This window comes from Rhynchophorus ferrugineus, unplaced genomic scaffold, assembly GCF_030347505.1.
Source record: "Rhynchophorus ferrugineus isolate W39M unplaced genomic scaffold, kcgeb_rfMv2 rfM3, whole genome shotgun sequence".
Taxonomy (NCBI): Eukaryota; Metazoa; Arthropoda; class Insecta; order Coleoptera; family Curculionidae; genus Rhynchophorus; species Rhynchophorus ferrugineus.
Window position 1 is genome coordinate 38,098,257 of NW_027472582.1, and position 11,007 is coordinate 38,109,263.

The window sequence follows — 11,007 nt, forward strand, 5'->3', positions numbered from 1 at the left end:
AATTAACTAAACCGAAACCGCCTCACAGTTGACCCTTGTGGATTGCTATTGCTACTGTATTAAATTTGGGGATATGGCACCCGCTCATCGGGCAGCCGTTATTGGGCACGAGGGCCCAGCGATTCTATTGATTCGCGAACCTGAGTTAACACACAACTGGATACTGTTGTATGGGGGCAAAAGTTATGACTGTAGCGACGGATGAGGCCGTTTTAGTCTGGAAAGGGGGGGGGGAACTTAGCGGTGACGCGGTGCTAAGTTGTTTTCCTTTGTGAAAGAATTGAGAGCGTAGAGTATTGTTCTCTCGGCAAGCTTCGAAATGGCGCTGAGAAGGCTGATAGGCCTGTAATCAGATCGAGATGATTTTGCTCCTTTCTTGGGTATAACCGCTATGTGCGTGTTTTCAAGACGCCGGGAAATGTTGCAGTTGGAGTTAGTTCGGTCCGGACCTTTATAGAGTCAAGACGTGTTTTTTTATTACCGAAAACAAGTCTCCTTAAATATCAAATAAAAATACATCTATATATTTTTTACGGTCAACTTCGGTTAACGGTTCAAAGAACTCCCAGGTACAGGATACGGTGAAACGACCAATCCAAAGTGAAGGAAATACGTGCTCTCAAACAAAAGACGTTACACATTTTCCAAAAAGGGTAAAAATTGAAAGTTAGTGAAAAAAACATTTAATTATAACAGTACAACATGATGGACAACAACATGGACTTGAATATATTATTGAAAGAAAACGAAGAATTAAGAACGAATAACGAGCGTTTGAACCAACAACTGTTGCAATTATCTAAATATATGGCTGCTATCCGTTTGCAACTGCAAGATCACACGCAAGATACACCAAAAAGGCATACTAATTATGCAAGACTACTACACCGATGAAGACGAACTAGCATTAGAGGTAGGGGAACAGTCTGACTGGACCTAAATAATGAACAAGAAGGATAAAAAGAGGAAGAAGTCAGAGATGACGGCTTCACCAATCCCAAAAAGTGCTATAAATATTAAAAAAAAGAAGCAAGAAGATAAAATCCCTCTGCCCCCTCCGATCTAGGTAAGCAATGTTGGCAATTTTAATTTATTTAGATCGCAAATAAAGGGAGTAGCCTCTGACCGAGTGCAGTTTATAGCTTTGTCTAACGATGATATTAACGTAACCCTTAGTAATGAAACAGACTACAGGAATGTAAAAAAGCATCTCATTGAGATGTAGAAAAACAATTCATTCAATAAACTCGAATACCACACTTATCAGTTAAAAAGTGATAAGTGGTATAGAGTAGTCATTAGAGGATTACCGTCCACAACAAATCAGGACGATATTAAATTGGAATTACGGGCTTGCGAGCACGAAGTCGTGACCGTCACGCCTATAGCGAAAAAGACAACTAATGTAAATGGCGAAAAACAAATTAAAACTTTTCCGTTGTTCTACGTAGATATGACACAAAACGAAAATAATAAATGTAATGCACAAACTGTCAAAATCATGGACTTTAGTGTGTCCATGATGTCAATGTTTGCAGTAGGGAACCAAGATGTGTGAAATGTGCTGGTAAACATCACACAACTCAGTGCAGAAAACAACGCAATAGTGTAGCGACATGCGTGTTGTGCAATGAAAAAGGTCACCCTGCTAATTATAAAGGATCTGCAGTATATCAAAAAAAAAGTAAAAGAACTCCAGCCAAAGAAAATTGCAGCAGAACAACGCTTAAGACAAATTGGCAAACCCAAAAACTCTGAGAGAACATCTACTGTTGAAAATAAAAAAAAACCCAAGAAACCGTAAGACCATCGGTCAAAAATATAAACGCCAACAAAATATTAAATGATAAGCAAATAGATAACCGCAGAAAACTGCGGCCAATGAGCCAACTATCGTCGACATGATGAAATTGCTCAAAGAATTCTAGACTGAAATGAGACAGAAATTCAGTCAGTTAGCAGACAGGGTGGAAAAATTTGAGAAATCCGGATTGGGGAAAACTACCTAAAACAAGCTAAAGAAAATTGAGTAAATCAAAAAGAGTCCGGGAATTAGAATTATTCTTAAAAACAAATAACATAAATATAGCTCTCATATCGGAAACACATTTTTCTAAAAAAAAACTACATTAAAATACGGGGTTATGATGCTTACTGGACACTACACCCCAGCGAACCGGTTCGAGGCGGAACAGCTTTAATAATTAAACAACATATACAACATTTCGAACAAGAAGAGATAAAAATGAAGAAATAAAAGCTACGATAATTAGTATAAAAAAAAACGAGGCTGAAATAAATATTGGCGCTATATATTGTCCACCAAGACATAAAATGACACAACAATATAAAGATATCTTTTCAAAATTAGGCCCAAGGTTTATTATTGGCGGAGACTTTAATGATATACATAGAGCTTGGGGTTTACAAATAATAACACCTGGAAAAGGAAACGAATTACTCAAAGCCATTAACCTTACAAATTGTAATTATCATTGAGGGCGCGAACCCACTTACTGGCCCACAGACAGTAATAAGTCCCAAACCTGCTGGATTTCTACATTACAAAAAGGCATCTCATTAAATCAAATTAGTACAGAAAGCTTGTGCGATCTAACATCTGACCACACTCCAGTATTGTTAACACTGGGGACGACAATCCTAAAAAAAGCAAAAAAGCCTAATCTTACCAACAAATATACTGACTGAGACAAATTAAGATTAATACTACAGTAACAAATCAGTTTAAAAGTAAGACTTAAAACCATAGATGATCTTGAGCAACAAACCAAACATATAACTGAACAAATTCGGTCAGCTGCAAAAGATGCTACCCCAATACCAAGAGAGAAATCAGAATATGAAGTACATTACCGCCTCGAAAATAGAGAAATGATAAAAGAAAGGCGAAAAGCTAGAAGAGTATGACACAGAACCAGAAATGCTGCAGACAAAACTACTATTAATAGAATTAGTAGTCAGACGAATCAAAAGATCAAAGATTATAAACAGAATTGATTTCAAAAGTATGTAAGTGAATTAAGCCCACAAGCAAATAAAGATTATTCGTTATGGAAAACAACTCGAAGATTTAAAAGACCAACTATTCGAGTACCGCCAATTAAAAATGATCGAAATGAATGGGTTCGACGCGACAATGAAAGAGCTGAATTGTTCGCACACTAGTTAGCTAAGATATTTCGACCTAAAGATATACAATCTACCATGGATTCATCTCCTGTTTATCAACCCGATGTAGATATAAATATAATTTCTCCACTGGAAGTTGCCACTGAAATTGATAACCTCGATCCTAAAAAGGCACCTGGTATAGATGACATTTCACCTGGATTACTGAAAGAACTGTCACGAAAAGCAATCATCATGTTGACATATATATTTAATGCCTGTTTAAGGCTGAAGCATGTCCCGGAATGCTTTAAGCCGGAAGTGGCACAAATAATTATGCTCAAAAAACCTGACAAACCTGCAGAACAAGTCGAATCTTACAGACCTATTTCGTTACTACCTGCAATATCAAAGCTATTTGAGAAACTGATCTTTAAACGTGTTAAACATTTGGTAACAATACCAGATTTCCAGTTTGGTTTTCGAAATCACCATTCAATAATCGATCAAGTGCACAGAGTAACTGTGGCTATTGAAAGAGCGTTTGAGGAAAAGAAATACTGCCCTACAATATTCCTGGATGTCTCACAGGCTTTTGATCGGGTTTGGCATTTGGGATTAATCTGTAAGATGAGCAAATTATCACCGCGTAACTATTATCAATTGCTGGAGTCATATTTATTCGGAAGAAAATTTAGAGTATCGCACGAAATGGCGTACTCGACATTTAAAAATATCTCGGCTGGAGTTCCACAAAGTAGCGTCTTAGGACCTCTCCTATATCTGCTCTGCACCGCTGACATTCCAACAACAAAAGAAACACTTTTTGGAACCTTTGCTGACGACACAATTATTATGGCAAAAGATATATCTCCGCCTAGGGCAATAGAAAAAGTGCAAGTGATAGTCAACAAAATCTACAAATAGACGAAAGATTCAACTTAATAGCTCCAAATCTGTTCACGTTAATTTTGCATTAAGGCGAAATAATAAAAACTTAATTATATCACTCAATGGATGCCCGATTCCTCAAGCAGGATCAGCTAAATACCTTGGAATCCATTTTGACGGTAGATTAAATTGGAGGTATCACGTTGGACAAAAAGCAAAACACATTAGATTCGAAATAAAACAAATATATTGGTTAGTCGGAATATACTCTCAACTTGATCTAAAATCAAAGAGGTTGATCTATAATACAATTATAAAGCCAATTTGGACCTATGGGGTGCAAATATGAGGTTGCACTAAAAATTCAAATCAACTAGTCATACAACGCTGTTAAAACAAAGTTCTTCGATTGATTACCAATGCCTATTGCTATGTAACTAATGAAGAACCGCACGATAACCTGGAAATTAAATGGATTTACGAAGTTATCCAAGATTTCGCCTTGAAACACGAAAGAAGATTACTAAATCATACTAACGTGGAAGCAATACACCTGCTGGACAGCGTACTGGATGTCAGGAGATTGAAACGAACAAAACCATACGAACTTATATAAAGTGTATACATTTAGTATAAACTATAGCTATAAGTTAATAATTAATAAATAATTATAATTTTATAATTGAGGAATACATACTGATGTATTTTCTCGCACACGTCTTGCTTGTTAATTAATCCATGTACATAGGAAAAGCTGTTATAAATTAATTGTAAATTAAGATTTTACTAAGCGTATCTAATAAAGATGTTAAAAAAAATGATGGAGTTAATGATGTTTGACAGTTCTGAGAGCTGCTTATGAGGGAGCTTTTTTAACTGGGTAATCGATATTCCATCGAAACCTGGAGATTTTTTGGTTTGAAGTTTGCCGATTATAGTCTGTAGAGACTTTGGAGACATGAAATGGTTGAGAAGATAGGCTGGGGTTACTGGTCTTTTGATGGAGTTTGATTCGTTAATGACAGTGTCATTGTCTTAGCTTTAGTGTTCTCTGCGGATGGGAGGTATTTCATTTGAGCTTTGTAGATCTCTGCAAGGAGCTCGACTTTTTCTTGGTCAGTGACTGCGAAATTTGCTGTAACCGCTGACTTCAGGGGGAAATGACATTGTGCGTCTTCCCCACGAGGCATTTGGAGACACGCCAGAAGGAAGGGGGGTCATCCAGTCTTTGGTCCGCGAGAAATGAGTTCCATTTCATTGCTCGCCAAGTCGAGATGGCCTCCCTTACCACTTTGCATGCTCTGTTCGCCTCCCTTTTGTCTGCAGCATCAAGGGTGAATCGAGCTAATCTGCATAAACCGTTTTTGATGCGAATTTCACGTTTAAGAGAAGCGGGAAGGTTGTTTTTCCACGGATGGGGTTGTGATGAAATTTGGACTGTAGCAGATTCGTGAGCAGACTGAATATCACGAGTTAGCTTGAGTACGGCTTCCTCGAGCTGTTCCAGTATATTAATATTCGGAATTGGATCGGATTTCAGGAGAAGAGATTGGTGATTTTTCCAGTCGGTCTTTTTCCTGAATCTTGTTAGTGGGACTTGAGTGGTGGCGCAGTTTCCGAGTTTGAGAAGGACTGGAAGATGATCAGAGTCTAGTTCGTCAAGGACTCGAACTTCGGAATGGCGATTTACGTCTTGAAGAATAAAGAAATCAAGGATTCTTGCTGCGCCTTGAGAAACTGTACTAAGGTGATGGGTGAGTTCATCTGGCAGGGCAAGACCGTAGCCCAGATCTGCACTTAGAGCTACGATGGCGTTACCTGCGGGATTCGCTCTGGAACAAGCAACTTTCCTCGAGCAGGGTAGTTTTCGGTAATCATCGCTTGTAGCGACGAATAAGAAAATGCCCTCCTTTTTGTTTCGGGTTATAATATCAATTGATTGTGCCTTAGTAATTCTAATGAGCTCCATGAACTTCTTCTTGTCATGGAGCACTATAGGCGGAATTTTTTCCTTTGGGGGAGTTTGAGAAACAGTCGCCGAAACGGTTGGCAAACGGTTGTTGTGGAGGTTAAAGATTGTTTAGTGGCCTGGCTACTTACCTGCGCAGGCTGGGTTGGTCTTGTGGTAACTTGTTTCAGTAGTGGCTGTGGGGCCGTCCTGGTGGTCGGCTTGTTTTGCACTAGTCTGGTAGCAAATTTTGTAATCGAAGGCTTGGCTTTCGATTGGGTAGATTGAATGGCCGGCTTGGCTACTGGATTGGGTTGTGATTTGGAAGCAGTTGCCTGTTTCCCCTTGTTGCCGGCCTTCGGCAGCTGGCTTTCCTGAGGTGGAGTGATGGGCCCTCTCTTCCTTTTTCCCACCAAGGTTAAACCGTCGTCTGGGTCTTCAATTTGGTCTGACCGTTGTGCCGGTTTAGCTAGGGTCTGGGTCTGGGTTTCTGTGGCAGCGGGAGTCTTTATTTCCATGGCATCTCTTTGATACTTCATGAAGTCTGTTATTGTAGCAGTGAGAATTTTGATTTCCCTTTTAAGATCTTCGGAAGCCTTTTCGCTCTTTTCCAGCTTTACCGTCTGCTTTTTTAGGGTGTCCCTTTGTGCTTCAGCGAACATTTTCACTCCAGCTATCTGCTTTCGCAGGTCTTCATTCTGTTTTCTTAAATCTTCTATGAGCAATTCTCGGCTCTCTTCGAAAAATGGTCCATTAGAATTAGGAAAGCTGGGATTATGGTCAGGAGGCGACGTCGGCTCTGACGTACATGACGCCATTGTCTTGTCTGTAAATGCGCCTTTTGGGCGCTTAAAGGCGCTTTTTTGACGTAGGCCCTGGTGGAAACGTGATAACGGATCGACCGTCTCAGAGAAAGTTTCCGGTAATTCTCGGAAGCGCAGGTAGGTTCGGCGGACCGGATACGACCGTTCTCTTCGAGAGCTAGCACGGAACTTTTTTGAACAGAGCTTTTTCATAGTAAAATGCTCATATAATATAAAACTAAAACGTTCTTTTAATATCATTATGATGTTAGCTACCTCATGCAACTTTACTTTTCGATAATTCAAAGCGATTTTGTATTTTTTTGAGGTTTTCTGATGCTACCATCTCATTTGAACGTCTGCTGTGCTCTCCATTATCGGGGTCTCTACGACCATGCTCAAAGTCAGCAAACCAACGTTTTTTTGTTGTTTTTGATGGAGCGAAGTCCTTATAATACTTTTCAAGTCATTGCTTCGCTTGAACGATATTTTTCCCATCAAGAAGCAGTGTAAAATTGAAACACGAAATTGTTCTTGATCCATTGTTTTTAAAATAAGAATAGTAGTGTCTTACTAGCTTAGCACAATAACTCACAAACTTGTCAGTAAAATATTATGAAATTTTAACATCTTTTTTTTAGAATGTTAGCACTAACTGAAAAAGTGGTGAGTGCAATAAAACTAGTGCCATCTATGTGTTAGGGCCAGGACTTTTCAGCCCATGTGTTAGATTGGCATTTCCTGGATCGCATACTGTAGAAACAACGTTGAGGCTATATTCTGGACACTTTATTGGTCCACTACTCAATGTATAACAAAGGGGTTATTTTCTATGTCGATAAATTCCCTCAACCATTAACACATCCATATAATTACAAAGGAGTAGTCAACAAGAGGAATTATTATTGCTGCTCTCTTTATAGACTTTTGAGTGACAGATTCAATGAATTGAATGTTGCAATTTCAATTTTGAGGGAAGGGAATCTTATTCAACAATTTCATTAAGGCTTTTCTTATAAGCGCGCGGAAAAAAAGTTAACAAAACTTTTATCTTCGAGTGCTGTATTTTGGGAAGCTCGATGCAACATTTTTTTTGTTCTATTGTAAAACCTCTCACTTTTTGCTTTTGGGGCTATGTGCGAATTTGAGATATAATAAATGTAAATATTTTATCATTGAAATTACTTACAATTATTTTAAACTTCTGAGCAGTAGAATTGGCAATTTTTAACTGTTTTTGTCCACCGATTTTATTTTTCTATCTTTCTAATATCTCTCGATCTGTCGATTCTCGAAAATGTCAATAGTTTATTATATAAAAGACGGACTTTCGGTGACAGCATATTTAACCGACTGACATTTACTGTAGATAGAATCTTAAATCTGAAATTAAAAAAAAAAGGAATTAATTATATTTGGACTTACTAGTCGGATTTTACCGAGTACTGATCTCAGATAGGTTTGTAAGTGTTGAACTGCCCTATTGCTGCGTGCCTGGAGAAAAATGTTGCTTGTACGTACTGATTCTTTCTACAGATTCCTGCCTTGCTAATGAAGACTTTTTATTTACTCTTTGTGATTTCACAATCTGCCCTATAGGCAATAAATATTTCTTACGTCTATATTATACATACATGGCATGTAGAAAAGCACTTCAATAAGCGATCTCCTATATACAATATTATATTAATTAATTAGTCTTATTCTAAAGCTTATTCTAAAGTCTATATATGTCCAGTAATCAGATCAGGTGGTGTTAAACGTTTTAGTCTACGCACTTCGCTATGACGTAACATATTTAGCTACTTAGGGAGTACGTGGGGATGCACTGACACTCTTTCGAAGTACTTCACACAAACACGTTGAATTACACTTGTTATAGCTTCTAGAGGAATATCGCGTTGTATCACTTTATTTGAAATATAGTACGGAGCATCAACAATAGCACGCAACACTTTATTTTGGAATCGTTGAATTATGGATTTATTAGATTTGCTAGCGGTACCCCATAGTTGGACTTCATATGACCATATAGGCTTGAGTATAGACTCATACAGCAATACCTTGTTATCTAATGATAACTTAGATTTGCGCCCGATGAGCCAATACATTTAATATAATTTAAGTCCAAGTTGTTTTCGTTTAGAGAGTATGTGCTTCTTGCAGGTTAGGCGTCGATCTAATTGCATACCAAGATATTTAACACAATAATTGGGGCAGTTGACGATGATTGATATTCACTGGTGGACATGTTCTTCTACGCAGGGTAAACATTACATGGGTGGGTTTTGTTTCATTGGCTTTAATGCGCCATGTCTTCAACCATAATTGTATTTGCTCCAGGTGGGTTTGTAGGTTTATTTATACTGTGACTAGATCTTCATGGGATGCTAAGATTGCTGTGTCGTCTGCGTATATTGCCGCAGTAGTTATTTTTGTGGTGGGCAGATCGGCCGTATACAGAAGATACAGTACTGGACCCAGTACACTACCTTGCGGAACTCATGAATATGTGGTATATAATTCGGTATGTTCATCGCCTTGATTTACAATAAAATGTCTATCACTGAGATACGATTTTAGTAACTGATAGTCCGGGCTAATGAAGACTGAATAATATCTTATAATGAAAATGTTACATTTGGATCCATATTTTCCTTATCAGATACTTTTACCTTTTCATCATTAGATACAGCTAAATACAGACCTAATATGTATTTCAAATCAATTATATACAGTTAAAATAATAAAAAACTTACAATTTAAATTACAAGAGGGATCTCATCTCTGTTAAGCAAAGGTCTTTCTCATTTTAGCCAGCCTGTTTTAAATTTGGACTACAAACATTTCTGCTCCTATTTAAGACCTCAAAAGAGATTTCCAACGGTTTTCATACTTTATTTTTAAAAGCCCTTTCTGACATAGAGCAGAATCCCTAAGTAGTGCATATCGGATTCGCTCATCTGCAAACCTCACAGGCTTCCCCTATAAGTCAAATTGCTTGTTGTATAATATGCTATTTCGATCCGCCATCCTATATAAATCTGGCGTATATTTGAAGTTTGTTACACCAGCCCAGGTGAAACGTAGTATTCCAGAAATTCCGAAATAATTTCCAAAATATTCCAAATCCACCGGGAAAACTGATGTTCCCCTAATCTACATTTTCATATCTAACCTTTTCACGGATTTTAAACAAAAATCAAAGTATTCTGAGAATAAGCTCATTAGGGAGTTGACCGACTGTTAGGTTTCCATTAACAGCGGAGACCTACCAGTCGTTGTTTAATAGGCGACCAATTTTTTTATTCATTAATTCATGTTCACGAGATCACAGCTAAAAGTATTATATAGTCCAATGATCGTCGCACTTTTCTGGTCAAGAACCACATAGGATAGTGTGAAGTATCACTGTGGGCCAAACTTTGGTGAATTGGTGGTTGACACAACCAATCAACTGTTAAATTTTCATGAGTACATTTTGTATGCCAATAGTTACCTGTGAGAACACCTAGAGGTACGAAACAAATATTAGTGGATCACACGAATGTTAGTCTCGGATGGGAATCGAACCCACGGACCCGGCACAATGGAAGTGGAGAACCTTAAACCAAACGTGCCGTCAATTATTATTATATTTATATTCATTCACTCAATTATAGTAGTTATTGAGTTAAATTGAGTAAATTATTATATTGCCAACGTGGGTTGCATTATATAGCAATGTGCATGAAGACATAATGTTTAATAAAAAAGGATAGTAAGTATATCAATATTATTTAGATTTGTTTTACTAGTATAAGGTATTATATGTTAACGTGCTGAACTTTATTAATTAGTTATTCTATATTGGTGTTTTTGGTGCTACATGCAATTCTCATTGCGTCTTCTAAATGAATGGACAGGCGATTACGGTATTTATTTTTCATGAAGTTCATTTTGGAAATTGAAACTTCACAGATATATGTCGAAGGAAATATTCTCAAAATAAATTGTAACATTTTTCCAAAATTCAATGTGTTCCTGCTTTTCACGGTGTTCAATAAAATTAGAGCTCTGGGTCGTACTTTGTTTCAATGAATTCGTTCACCAACAGAGTTTTAGAAAATCGAAATTGACTAAATAAGATCATAACATTTTCTTCAAAATGCCGAATCGTTTTTCCACAATGACAAATCAGTTCTTAATACTTCTCACATCATTAAATATTTTTCTACTTCTGACAAATATTCCTTC